This window comes from Pristis pectinata, chromosome 10 (assembly GCF_009764475.1).
Source record: "Pristis pectinata isolate sPriPec2 chromosome 10, sPriPec2.1.pri, whole genome shotgun sequence".
NCBI lineage: Eukaryota > Metazoa > Chordata > Chondrichthyes > Rhinopristiformes > Pristidae > Pristis > Pristis pectinata.
The window spans coordinates 31,648,424-31,663,408 of NC_067414.1; the positions used below are offsets into that span (position 1 = coordinate 31,648,424).

Sequence of the window (14,985 nt, forward strand, 5' to 3'; positions counted from 1 at the left end):
TAGCAGGTTATCATTCATGATTACTTACAAAAATCTGTCGAGTCTTGAACCTTATCCATTATCCAGTTTTATTGTAGGTTTCAAGATGCAGAGTAAACAATCCATTTATAAAATACAATGTACAGTGCCACCATTGTCAAATTGCTAGAAAGTGAATTGTGTGATTCTCTACTGTAATCTGAAGGTACCATTGAGATGAGGAGGCATTTACTTGACAGGCAGCAGCAGGATAATCTTTTGCATCAGAACCATTGTGCTACCCTTTGCCACATTAATAACTAAATTGGTTTTGCATTAGTGAAAATATCTACTGTGCTCACGCTGTGATTTCTGATCATTCAGGAGGCAGTTTTTCAATGTATATAACACAACAAATTAGAGCAAATCACACCTTGACCTCATGTCTGTTCGATGCGTAGCACCAAAAAAAATTGCGTACTGCAATATTTCCTGAATGCCATTATTAATTTTTCAGCCAGCTGGAGAGATTTCTTTTTAAGATCACTCAATGGAGGGAAAATTAGCTTGTTTTCTGGAAGGTGCTATCTGTGTTTTAGTTCTTGGAAAACTTAATTAAGTGAACTTGCTAGAGTCAGGTGACACTGACCTGCCTGTCTTCATGGCTGCAAGACAGAGAGAGTAAGAGCCTTTCCAAACCAGTGCTTCATTTACTTGCTGTGATTTGTTCCCTTAGCATTTGCTTCAGAGGATTCCTTACAGAGCTTGTGTTGATTTGTCTCCCCCAACCTTGTAAGTTGAGAGACAATTTCATCAGAGATTAGTGTGTGGTAATTGCTTTACAGCAGGCAGTATGATTTGGTCACATTGTGCATTTTGGTTCTCTTATTTCTACTCTTTGGAACATTAATTTGAAGGAGGAACTAACACACTGCAGCTTGGTGCTGCTGTTTGTGCTCTTTCTTGTAGTCCCACAAATCAGGAGAAGATAGGAGAAGAAGCTAGGCTCACACAATCATTGGACTATCCCATATACTTAAATAGTTTAGAAAGTGACTTGTTAAAACTTCACCAGGCAGCTTTCAAAAGTTTCTTGTTAATGAATTAATTTATTAAATAAATAACCTAAATAAATAATAGAATCCGAGAGCACAGGAGGCAGCAGTTCAGTCCGTCATGCCTGTTAGAGTCACTTGAGAAAAGCTATCCAAGTAGTTCCATTCACATTCCCCATAGTGCAGAAGAACGTCCCTTTTTCTGAATACCCACTTACCATTGAATCTACTTCCACCACTCTTTCAGACATTGCAATTCAAATTACAACAAAGCATAGAATATGATTCTATTCATGTTACTCTGACTGTTTTAAGTGTGCCAATTATTATAATGGGTCAGAAATTGTTGTTACATGGAAAACCTATGATACATGTTAAGCCATGCCCCCAAACTTAAATGCATTGAAGACATAAAACACTTATAACCATTAATTGCATTAATTGAAAAAAAAGACAATTACCTTACATTTTCCATTAAGACTTCATTTGAAAAGAATGGACTTGCTGCTCCTATACCAGTTGTAACATGCCACAGTTTCATTGCATAAGAAACTGAATCAGGAGTTGGCCATTCTGCCCCTCATGTCTGTTCTGCCATTCAAAACGATCATTGGCTCATCTTTCACCTCAGTGCTACTTTCCCAGGCAAACCTCACATCCCTGAGTTCCCTTAATATCCAGAAATCTGTCAATCTGTGTCTTGAATATCTTCATCTCTTATTCTTAGGCAGTCCCTTGGGACTGAGGATGATTTGTTTCCACTCTGGTTTTGTGGCTTCTGACATGGACACTGACGCCAATGTGGGAACCATTGAGAGTTCAGTAGAGGGGCTAACTTGATGGGATGTTTGGGCAGGGGATGCACTGCTTCCACTGCTTCTGCAGGGCTTTGGTGTGATTCTAATGCATGGCTTTGAGGTTCTCAGTACCCATCCCAAGTGCACCTTCTCCCATTTAAGTTGTCATGAGCCAGAGATTCCTAGGAATCAATGAGATTGCACTGGTACTTCAGTATTGAGGGAAGATATCCTGGAAGGCTCCTCAGACAAGGCCACGTGTGTGGAGATCAGAAACAAGAAGTGTGTGTCACTTTGCTGGAAATGTATTAAAGACCTACTTACAGGAGATAGAGGAACAGATATGTAGACAGATATCAGAGAGGTGCAAGAAAAATATGGAATATCATAATTTCAATTCCACAAATATTAAATGGAATTGCCCAAGTGTTAAAGGCTCAGAGGGGGCATAACTATTCAGGTGTGTCCAGGAGAGCTTTTTATTGCAGTATGTAGATAGACCAAAGAGATAAGGAGCATTACTGGACCTTATCTTGGGGAATGTAGCTGGTCAAGTGGAGGTAGTGTCAGTGGGGGATCATTTGGAGATAATGACCATAACTCCGTGTACTTTAAGATGGTTATGGAAAAGGATTGGGATGGACTAGGAATAAATGTCTTAAATGGTGGGAAGGTCAATTTCATTAACATAAGGGAGGACCTGGCAAAGGTAGATTGGGAACATCTACTTGTGGTAAGTCTACATCTACAGAGTGAAGAGCATTCAAAGGAGAAGGCCAGCATGTTCCTGTAAGGGTAAAAGCCAAGGATGACAAGTATGGGAAACCCTGGATGTTGAATGATATTGAGGGTTGGACAAAGAGAAAACAGGAAGCATATGACAGGTATAGGGAACTAATGATGGGGGAGGCCCATCAAAAGTATAAAAGGTATAAGGATGTGCTTAAAAAGAAAATTAGGAAGGCTAGGAGGGGTCACAAAAAATATCACTGGCAGACAAGATTAAGGTAAACCTGAAGGCATTCTATAAGTATATTAAGGACTATAGAATAACCAGGGAAAAATTAAGGTCCATAAGGGACAATAGGCACAAACTGTGTGTAGAGCATGGAGCCAGAAGGTATGAATGATGTCCTAAATGAATACATTTCATTGGTATTCACAAAGGACATTGTAATTAGAGAATTCAGTGAATGATAGGTGAAAATAAAGAGGAGTTACTCAATGCCTTTGTGAGCTTAAAGGTGGATAAATCACCAGGCCTGGGTGGGATTTATCCCAGACTGCTATGAGAGGCAATGGAAGATACTGGAAAATTTTCTGAGGGAGGGGATTAATGATTATTTGGAAAGGCAGGGGCTAATCAGAGAAAGCCAAAATGGCTTTGTCAAGGGCAGATCTTGTATGACCAATTTGATTGAATGAAGAGGAAACAAAATGTATCAATGAGGACAGGGCAGTAGATTGATTTACATGGACTTTAGTAAGGCCCTTGACAAGGTCCCTCATGGGAGACTGGTTCAAAAGGTTAGGGCCCATGAGATCCAGGGAAAATTGGCAAACTTGATCCAAATTTTGCTTGGCAATAGGAGATAGAGGGTGATGGTGGATGGCTATTTGTAATATATGTGAATGACTTGGATGTGGATCTAGGAGGCATGATCAGTAAGTTCACAGATGGCACAAAGAATGGTGGATTTGTTGATAGTGTGGAAAGTAGTCTTAGGCTGCAGAGAGATTTGGATAGGTACATAGAAAGGAAAGATATACAGGGGTATGGGCCAAATGCAAGCAAAAGCTTAGTTGATCAACTTGGTTGGCATGGTCAAGTTTGTCCAAAAGGCCTGTTTCTGTGCTGTATTATTCTATGAAATATCAATGTTTCAATGAAGTGGCCTGAAAAATGGCAGATGGAGCCCAAATATGTCTGGGCAAGTAATGGGAGTGGCAGTGAGAGACCATTATGATGGTGACTATAATTCAGGGGCTCCGATAGAAATTTTCAAATCTTTTCTGACACAGAAAATTTTTCACAGAAGAGATGCCAGATGGCATGGATAAGCCAGCTAATTGCTGGCCAGTGAGTCTAACATCAGCGGTAGGGAAATTATTTAAAAAAAGTTGTGAGGAACAGGATTGATCTGACTTGGAGAGGCAGGAATCAACAAAAGATAGTCAGCAAGACTTTGCTAATTGAATTTTTGAAAGAAGTAATTAAGTGTGTTGATGAGGGTAGTGTGGCAGACTGCTCCTAAAGGTAAGAGCCCATGGGATTTTGGAAATTTGGCAAATTAGATCTGAAATTACCTTGGTGATAGGAAGCAGAGGGTGATGCCAAAGTTGCTTTTCTGACTGGAAGCCAGCTGTCAGTGATGTACTGCAGGGATCAGTGCTATTTGTTGTGAATGTAGGAGCTGTGATTAGTGAACTTGCAGGTGACATGAAAATTGATGGTGTTGTTGATAGTGAGAAGGGTAGGCCAGGGACAATTTACAGAAGCTGGTTAATATACCAACCAGCTTATATTTATAAAGAGGGAGGAAATCAAAGCGCCCAGAGGAAATGCACACGGTAAAATTGTGTAAGCCCCATGCAGATAGCACCAGAGGCCAGAATCAAATCTGGTTCCCTAGAGCTAACTACTGAACCATCATAATATACCAATCAACTACTGGCACTCGCTGTTACAGCCACGTATCCAACTAATCACCTACTGGCCCCTGTCTCACCACTCTTCCTCTCCTCTTTATACCACCAACCTCCCTTTTCCATTCTTAGTCCTGATGCAGGGTTTCTACCTGAAATGCCGACAGTCCTTTCCCTCCCCCACAGATGTTGCTTGAGTTGCTGAGTTTGTTCAGCAGATTGTTTGTTGCTCCAGATTCCAGCATCTGCAGTCTCCTGTGTCTTCATGAAATGAATGATTAGGTCAAGGAAATCTGCATCCTCATCATACGTCTCCAGCAAGGCAGATCCTACGAGAAAATCTACAGCATTAATGGGCTGTGGTCCTATCATGCTACTATAGAATTCTTTGGTGCAATGCAGTTGGAATACTAAATCAGATATCCCTACCAAATGCATTGCCAATCATTGGCATTGTATTGTTATGAGTTCTCTGCAAAACACTGTGACTTTGATTATAAAATTACACTCCAAAGGGAACAGTTATCAGGATGCTGATACCTTCCCTCAATTGTGAACATGTGGATGCTCAGTTGTTGAATTTGGCTTATCATTGGTAGCCATGCCTTCAACTGAGGAGACCATAAGGTCAGGGATTCCTCCCTAGTCTTATTACTTCTCTCTCAAAACCTATTTCATGTTGTTTTAATCATTATTTAGGCAGCTCTCTGTCTAATTTTATTTGATTATGCACCTGTCAAATGCCTCACATTGGAACCTCACCTCAGTAAATAGTCCAGTTTATCATTGGAAATATTGCTTAGTCTTCTGGATTCCTCCCAACACTTTCACCACAGGCTCCCAAAAGAAAAGCAGTTTCCAAGAGCAGGAAGCTGTTTCTTGTAAACTCAAGTCAGTAATATTTAGTCATCATTTCTGCCACTTCTGCAGCCTTGCAATGCAAACTCCGAGATGAAGTAATTTCCACCTTAGATCTGATGATGTATTTCAGACCATGGTGGCATCTTAAACTGGAATAATCCAATGGTCAATTGGTGATTGCCTCAACCAGAGTGTAAGGGGGCAAGAGACTGAACAAGGTTATTATGTTTTGGTTTTCAAAGATATCCTTTAAAGTCAATGGGAGAGAAAAGTAGGTGTGGTCTAAAGTAGACTGCTAATTTGGTAGCATTCTTCCTACAGCTTTGCCAGAGGCTAATTTCAACTCCTAATTTATTGTTCATATCAAGAAAAAGTGATGATAAAACTACTTCAGAGAAAGAAGAATATGGCCATTATCAAATATGAAGGAATACAATCAGCAAATGTTAATACCCTTTTCACATCCTATGACGAAACCAGCCTCTGTCTACAGAGCCTCTGTCCTCCATGGACTCTGTCTACACTTCTCGATCCCTCGGTAAAGCAGCCAACATAGTCAAAGACCCCACCCACCCCAGACATTCTCTCTTCTACCCCCTCCCATCGGGCAGAAGATACAAAAGCCTGAAAGCACATATCACCAGGCTTTTGTGTCTTCTGCCCGATGGGAGGGGGTAGAAGAGAGAATGTCTGGGGTGGGTGGGGTCTTTGACTATGTTGGCTGCTATCCTGCTGTTGTAAGATTATTGAACGGTTGCCTAGTATGATAAGATGGACTCTTGACCTCTTAATCTACCTTGTTATGACTTATTGTCTATCTGTTCTGCAATTTCTCTGTAGCTGTTATACTTTATTCTGCATTCTGTTATTGTTTAACCTTGTACTACCTCAATGCACTGTTGCAATGAAATGATCTGTATGAATGGTATGCAAGACAAGTTTTTCGCTGTATCTCAGTACATGTGACAATAATAAATCAATTTACCAATATACTATGAGTGTACAGACAGCAGGAAATGAATTGTGAAATTGGCTGTTTTCTGTTTTCCATTCTCTTCAGCTCATGTGGCTCTCCGAAGCAGCAGACATCTGTAGTGTGGCTAACGGATAGGCATAGCCTCCCAGCTTAAGGTACTAAAAGTTTTCAAATCTCTTGTAGAAACTATGTTAAATCTTAGCCTAGGTCGGTCTTAACCTGCAAGTTCTCTGTATTAAAGATCCTTTTAGAATATGACTATTGTAGGTGACTAAGCAATAAACATGTCTGTGCTTGAAAAAGTGGAGAAAGCAATTTAGACTTGGACGTCATGGATGGAGGTTGTTGGTAGATAAGTGATGGGTTCAAGGGCATTGAGCCATACATGAGGATTGTGCTGCACTTGCTGGGACATGACATCTTAAAATCAATTCATTGACCTTGGCCACACATGCAAGGTTATTGAAGTTTTTATGGCACTGCGTCTGGATCCTTGGGGCTGCACTCCATTCATCCGCCTCTGCAGCTGCCTCCTCCCATTGTTCTTTCAGCTTTGAATTCCTCTGGGCCCACTGTGGATAGGGGACATTTCACCAAGTCATTGATCAAGACCTCCAGAGTATATTGGAAAATCAGGGAGGCCGGTTCTTGCCTGTATTCTGCCATTTCCTTTTGCAAGCTGGCATAAACTCTTGAATGACTTTTACCATCTGTTGCAAGATAGCATTAAATCGTGAAAGCTAGTTGAAATGGTGCTTGCAATTCATGAAATTAGGCCTCATAAACTAAGTTAGCACCATCTGATCACTGAGATTATGATAATGAGCAAGTAGCAAAAAGTTTGTACAAGAGCCTTCACTGAATCACACAGTGCCAGTTAATGTGATTCCACTGCATTATTTACAGTGTTATTCATAGAACATACAATATAGAACATAGGACATTACAGCACAGTACAGGCCCCTCGCCCCACAATGTAGTGCCAACATTTTATCCTGCTCTAAGATCTATCTAACCCTTCCCTTCCACATAGCCCCCTATTTTTCTATCATTCATGTGTCTATCTAAGAGTCTCTTAAATGTCCCTAATGTATCTGACGCCACAACCTCTGCCGGCAGTGCGTTCCATGCACCCACCACTCTCTGTGTAAAAAACCTACCCCTGACACTCCCTTATACCTTCCTCCAATCACCTTAAAATTATGTCCCCTCATGTTAGCCATTGTCACACTCAATCTAGTCCCAGCGTTATCCTATGTTGTAGATGCTAGGTTGTAGATCTTGTGCAACATTTCTAGCATGATACAAGTTATTGAAGCTTCTGGGGCAGTCAACACAACTCAGGTCACAATTGCTTCTTTAGACCAATGGTTTGTCCAAACTAACAAAAAACTAATACAAAGTTACTTAATTCGCTGTATGTAGAGTCAGTTTCCCCTCTGTCCCATTTAGTCTGATTCAGTACCTGAATGATGCTGAAAAGGCTGCAGACCATATGATGATAATCAATCTGACAGTTTTGAAAGCCATAAAGGTGTGAATTAGAGATGAGTTTTGACGTTAAATTTCATAGCTGTATTATTCTCTTGCCTGCTTTGTTATGCTTTCTGATCTAATCCCAAACAGTATTACTCCAAACAAGATCAGGTGGAAAACTCTTTAATATTGCACAGTTAAGAACAAAAAATAAACTAAAGCGTTTCATTGGAGAGAGTAGGGTATGTACATATATTCTTAAATAAGGACCAATGGGCATACTGGAACACAATGCAAATTTGCATCCTTCCCTCCTCAAAACATAAAAGTTTGGATCAGATCAAAGCTCAGCAATGCTGCCACAACCAGCTATGAATGATGGTGGACAATTAAATAACATGCAGGAGGACAAAGATCTAGAGACACTGAACATTTAAACTGAGTTGACAGGGGAAAGGGACTCAGAGTAGATGTTGGGATGAGGAAGTACAAACAGCTAGAGGAGAAATAGTATGTCCAGAAAGCAGAGTAAGTACATATCAAAGTTAAACTACATCTATTTTAATGCAAGGAGATTAACCAGTAAAATAGGTAAACTGAAGGCTTTAATTAACATTAGGACTACAGTGTTGTTGCCATTACTGAGACACATTTGAAAGACAGGCAGTACTGTCAACTCAGTATATCATATATAGAACATTCAGGTGAGACAGAAGGGTCGTAAAAGAGGAGGTGGCAACATTGCATTGTTAGCCAAGGAATGCATTACTTCAGTATTGAAGGAAGATATTCTAGAAGGCTCCTCAGATGATGCCATATTACTAGAAATTAGGTATTAGGTAATGCTGGTATTAGAGGCCACCCAACAGTCAACAGGAGATAGAGGAAGACATGTGTAGGCAAATAGCAGAGAGATGTAGTAAAAATAGGGTTATAGTTCTAGGGGATTTAAATTTCCCAAATATTAACTGGGATTGCCTTAGCAAAAAAGGCTCAGAGAGGGCGCAATTTTTGAGGTGTGTCTAGGAGAGTATGTAGATAGACCAACAAGGAAAGGGGCATTATGGACATTATTTTTATCTAGGTAATCAAATGGAAGGAGTGTCAGTTGGGGAGCACTTTGGAGATAGTGACCACAGTTCTGTAACTTTCAAAGCATTTATGGAAAAAGATAGGGAAAGATCAGGAATAGAGGTCTTAACCCAGTGGAAAACAATTTAATGGTTGGAGTCATACTTTGTAGAAAAAAAACAGAAGAACTGCAGAAATACAAGGTGGCGCAAGAAACTTGCCTATTGCATGGAACACGTTAATTTTGGTCTGATTTCTTTCAGATGAGGGTTTGCCGGCAAGATCAACATTTATTGCTCAACCTCATTTACCCACCACCACCTGCTCAGGGGCAAATGAGGATGGGCAATAAATGGTCTTCTTGCCAGCAATACCCTTATCTGAAAAAAAAGAAAAAAAAAGCAAGTGCTCTGTGCAGGAGGTAAGTTTTTAAAGGTCAAAGTAGCTGTCAGCAGGTATTCTGGTTATTATTGTCTGTTGGCTATATAGAGTGAAATGTTGATAAATATCATCATATCTGTGCAAAAAAGTTGAAAGTGATGATGTTTGTGAGTCATTGCACTATGTAGCTCCCCCCTGGATGTTCCACTGTACCTGACCCACATGGAAGAAGGAAACAGAGATGATTCTCAGGAAACATGGTGTGGTAGGAGGATCGCTCACATCCACCCTGTTCCCCAGCCAAGCCAACAGGCCACCTGACCATCCCTGCACCTAATGGAAATGTGACCAGGCTTCCCAAGGGAGGTATGGAGATTTATGTTATTTGCTGCAAGGTGATCTCAGGGCCAACATTATGTCTTCACCTTAAATTTGTGTTTCTGCTTCCTCCCAGCTGCCACAGAAATCAAAGGTGAAGATAGGCTTTTAGAGATTAAATAGTTTGCTGAGAATTATGTAATTCTGATGCTTTCATAAACCGAATGTTGTGGGACAAGTTTGTATGCAATTTAACAGATGAGCAAATTAATTTTAAGTTATTAGATAATTTAACATCTGAGTGTGCATGTAAAATAGCCACATCAGTGGAAATGGCTTTTAAAAATGCCATAAAGTTTTAGCTGATGCATAATGTCATTATAAAGACCATATACAGGCAAACAGCAGTAGCAAACACTGAAGCTTCAATAGCAAACCTGAGTCTCATGAGCAAGCTTGGTGTGAAAGGTGAGACTGGTGGGAAAATTTGCTATCAATGTAGTGGAGATCACCCATCAAAAGTATGACCGTTTAGAGCAGTGAAATGCTTCAACTGCAAAATGAAAGGGCACGAGCCTCAATGTGTAATGCTAGATCCAGAATGCCAAGCCAACATAATGTAAGCCAAGTAGGTCATCAATATAAGAGCAACACCCATAACAAAAAGCCACAAAGGAGAGGTTTGTACAGCCTTGAAGCTGATGAGCAGCGTGAAGATCAAAAATTAAACAGTATTAATGCCAAAGGTGGTAATAATGGGAAGTGTAGTAGTTTTAGTATTAATGATCAGTTCATCGATATGAGCAGATATAAAGAGGCTGACTTTTCGATTAAGGGCAGACGCATGTACTTCAAGAAGTTCAACAGAGTGCCATTAACAGAGCTTGAAGACATGTTCTGGCATGACATTGTAAACTTCAGCTCAGATACAATGTATAGTTTCTCAATTGTCAAAAAATAAAGCTACCAATCATAGTAGTTGACTACACATACTGACGTTATTAGAAAAAGATGGCTCAAAGAATTAAAAGTAAATTGGAAGAATGTATTTAGTGTGAGTGCATCACAACCATGTTTACATAAGCCTCTGGAGGATTATGGAGATTTGTTCAAAGATACAAATAACAACACTAAGGGGCACTAGGCCCATATACTCGTTAAACCAAACAACATGTCAATTTACAGCAGGCTTAGTCTGTAAGAATGCATGATGAAGGGTTAAGAAGAAGAAGAGTTTAGCTGACTCAAATGACATGGTGTGTTTATTCGAAACTGCATGAAGTGACTGGTGACACTCAGTGTTGTGGTGCCCAAAGTGTACAAACATGTTTTGTGATTATAAAGTAATCCTCAACTGAGACATAGATGATAAATTATTCAACCCTATAACAGGATCTATGTGTTGAATTGGCAGGCCAAGGTCTTCGCCAAGGTGGACTTCTCCTTTGCATATGTGCAATTAAACGTGGATAAAGAAAGCAATCATTACCCAAAAAATCAACCCTACTAGATCTTTATACGTGTATCATGGACAAGAAAGAAGTCCAACACAGGCTGTGCACCAAGATGATGTTTCAATCGCAATGGCCACAGAGTAAAATTTCTGAATAATTGAAGAGGTATTCAAGAGAACTTCATGAGCATAACATTAAGAACAAAAGTTTAATTGCACCTAGGAGCAGAAAAAAATGGTTTCTATGGGCCCAAGGATGGACATAAATGTTTCACATCCAGTTAGGGAAGTTTGAGATCATTGTCAAGACCAGAAAACCCAAGAATGTTCCCAGACTTTAGTCTTACCTTGGAATGGTCCCATGTTTTGAACCTCACAAATGATCTTATTATCATTATATCAACTGCTGAAGAAGGATGAATGGGGAAAGGAACAATCTCTGCTTCAGAAGTCTGAGTAGTAAGTCTCTCCTGGTGCACTATATTCCGAGCTCTGTCATGACAAGAAACTACCAGGCAGACAGTGGAAAAGATTCAAGGATGTGCCTAAAGCCTCTTGAGAAAATGTAATATCTCCACTGATTCCTGAAAATCTCTGGCCCAAGACTACTCAAAGTGGAGTAGGAGTAAGACTCAAAGTAAGACTCAGCAGTCAGCCTAGATGAGTATGTCACCACCATTACTGACTTTATCAGCCAGTGCGTTGAGGACTGTGTACCAAAGAGGACAATACGGGTGTTCCCAAACTGGAAACCATGGATGAACCGGGAGATCCACTCCCTACTGAAGTCTAGGACTGTGGTGTTCAAATCAGGTGACTTTGACATGTACAAGAAATTGAGATATGATCTCTGTAGAGCTATCAGAGACACCAAGAGACAATACCAGTCCAAATTCGAGTCCCAGCCCAGCCGTCAGTTGTGGCAGGGCTTACATGCTATAACTGGCTACAAAACAAAGTCAGGCAGCATAGTTAACAACAGCACATCCCTTCCTGATGAGCTCAATGCATTCCATGCGTGTTTTGAATGGGAGGGGATTGGAATGTCACCACCCATCTCGACAGCCTCCAAAGCACCAGAACCCATAGTCACTGTTGCAGAAGTAAAGTTAGTCTTCCGGAGAGTGAACCTGTAGAAAGCATCTGGCCAGGATGGTGTCCCTGGCCATGTCCTTAGATCCTGCACGGATCAGCTGGCAGGGGTATTCTCAGACATTTTAAACCTCTCCCTGCTTCAATCTGAGGTTCTCACCTGCTTTAAAAAGACCATTATCATCCTGGTACCTCAGAAAATAAAGGTAATGTGCCTTAATGTCTACCGCCCAGTGGATCTAACATCCACCATCATGAGAAGCTGGTCATGGCACGTATTAACTCCAGCCTCCCAGACCCACTGCAATTCGCCTACCGCTGAAACAGGTCTACAGTGGACATCATCTCCCTGGTCCTGCACTCATCTCTGGAGCATCTGGGTGGTAAAGGCACCTATGTTAGACTATTGTTTATTGACTACAGCTCCGCTATAGTCTATTGACTATAATTCCAAGCAAACTCATCTCCAAACTCCTAGATTTGGAAATTAACACCTCCCTTTGCAACTGGATCCTTGACTTCCCGACCAACAGACCGCAATCAGTGAGGATAGGCAGCAACACCTCCAGCATGATTATTCTCAACACTGGTGCCCCACAAAGCTGTGTACTTAGCCCCCTACTCTACTCCCTACACACTCATGACTGCATGGCCAGATTCTGCTTTAACTCCATCTACAATTTTGCAGATGATACTGTACCACCATAGTGGGCCATATCTCAAATAATGATGAGTTGAAGTAAAGGAAGGAGATAGAGAGCCTAGTGACATGGTGTCATGACAACAACCTTTCCCTCAATGTCAGCAAAACAAGAGAGCTGGTCATTGACTTCAGGAAAGGGGACAGTGCACTGCTCCTGTTTACATTAATGATGTTGAGGTCAAGAGGGTTGAGAGCTTCAAGTTCCTTGAAGGGAACATCATCAATAGCCTATCCTCGGCTAAACACATAGATGCCATGACCAAGAAAGCTCACCAGCTTCACTACTTCCTCAGGAGGCTAAAGAAATTTGGCATGTCCACTTTGACCCTCACCAATTTTTATCGATGAACCCTAGAAAGCATCCTATCCAGATGCATCAGGGATTGGTATGGCAACTGCTCTGTTTGTGACCACAAGAAACTGCAGAGAGTTGTGGACACAGCCCAGCACATCACGAAACCAGCTTCCCCTCTACGCACTCTGTCTACATTTCTCACTGGCTTGGTGAAGCAGCCAGCATAGTCAAAGACCCTACACCACCCTAACAATCTCTCTTCTTCTCCCCTTCTGTCAGGCAGAAAAATCAAAAGCCTGAAAGCACATACCGCCATGCTCAAGCACAGTTTCTATCCCACTGTTATAAGACTATTGAACAGTTCCCTCGTACAGTAAGATGGACAAAATCTACCTTGTTATGACCTTGAACCTTACTGTCTACTTGCGCTGCACTTTCTCTGTAACTGTAACACTTTGGTCTGCATTCTGCTATTGCTTTACCTTGTACTACCTCAATGCACTGTTGTAATGAATTGATCTGTATGAATGGTATGCAAGACAAGTTTTTCACTGTACCTCAGTACATGTGACAATAATAAACCAATTTGCCAATTTAGGAACAGTTGGGATGGTATTGAGCATCTCATATCCATGCCAAGACTGCAGATCACTGCCACCGAGAACACAAATTCATGTTGACTATTATGAGTAAAGTGTGGATAACTCCTCGGCATTGGTCAACAGCTATTCAGATTGAGGTAAAGGATGTGGGGTCATGCCCAACCATGGAATGCACCATCAATGAATTCAGATCCAAGATACATAGTCTTCTGAGGAGATTGCATTGGATAATGATCCAACATTTTGATTATTTTAATTTGAACAGTTTTTGAAAGGAAATGGTAATCAGATATCTCTTCAAACCTCAGTACCATCCACCCTCACACAGAGAAGTTGAAAGATTAGTACATAGAGCGAAAGAGTCATTGAAGGAGCAAGTCACGCAAGGCAAATCAGTTCTCACTATCAAGCTTAAGCCTGCAGATTTCCTTCTGAGCCACAGATCGACACCGCTCTTCACAACAGGATATAGATGACTCAGAAGAATGCTGATGCACAGAAGACTTAAGGCAGACTTGAATCTAGAAGGGAAGATGAAACAAAGGCAGTTGAAACAAAGCAAACGTTACAACAAATGCTATAATGTAAAGATATTTGTGTTGCATGAGAAGGATCATGTCCAGAGACTAACATGCAGGTCAGCAATAAGAAAATAGGAAATTGGAGCAATTGTAGAGGTGTATGTTTCCAGGAATTATCTCATAAGAGTAGGTGAGAGAGTCAGAAAAGTTCATGTAGACCACTTGATCACAACACAAGATAATAGTAAGGAAGATTAAGAGTTTAAATTTACTTCTGATGTGAGTTCTACCAATGTTGAAGATTGATTGACATGGAACATATGATTGAAGAGAGTCAAGAAGTGAAACCTTGAATGGGTACACTGATTGTAGATACATCAACAATCTCTTCAGGATTAACACAAGTAACAACAGTTATAAAGATCAAAAAGAATTGGTTAAATTTGTAAATTTGTAAATGATATCAAACTAGTTTCACCCTAACTGGGAAAGTAATGTAGTATGGGTAATTACAATGACACCAGCGTATGATGTATATGATTTTGTAAGTATAATTGTGCACATGAACATAAGCTGAGAAGAACCTTAAACAACCTTTAGCAATCCACTGACTTTTGGGAAATCCTGATGGTTTGTTACCTGGCTCACTGAATGATGTTTGCCGTGCTTTCTTTCAATTCACTGCGGCCCCGTTCCCCATGTTCCCTCACAGCTCAGCTGGGTTCTGATTCTTGCACTCACTTTAACTGAATCAGGACCCTGACCTTTTAAACTTACCTG

At 40.7% G+C, this 14,985-nt stretch overlaps 1 long non-coding RNA gene across 1 annotated transcript; it reads left to right on the forward strand.

The window, feature by feature from the left end:
- Nucleotides 1–6,354: 6,354 nt before the first annotated feature.
- On the forward strand, nt 6,355–13,854 carry LOC127575260 (uncharacterized). The gene is made up of 3 exons (XR_007957023.1): nt 6,355–6,448; nt 9,410–9,587; nt 10,954–13,854. It is a non-coding gene; the product is annotated as an uncharacterized LOC127575260 (long non-coding RNA).
- Nucleotides 13,855–14,985: the final 1,131 nt, after the last annotated feature.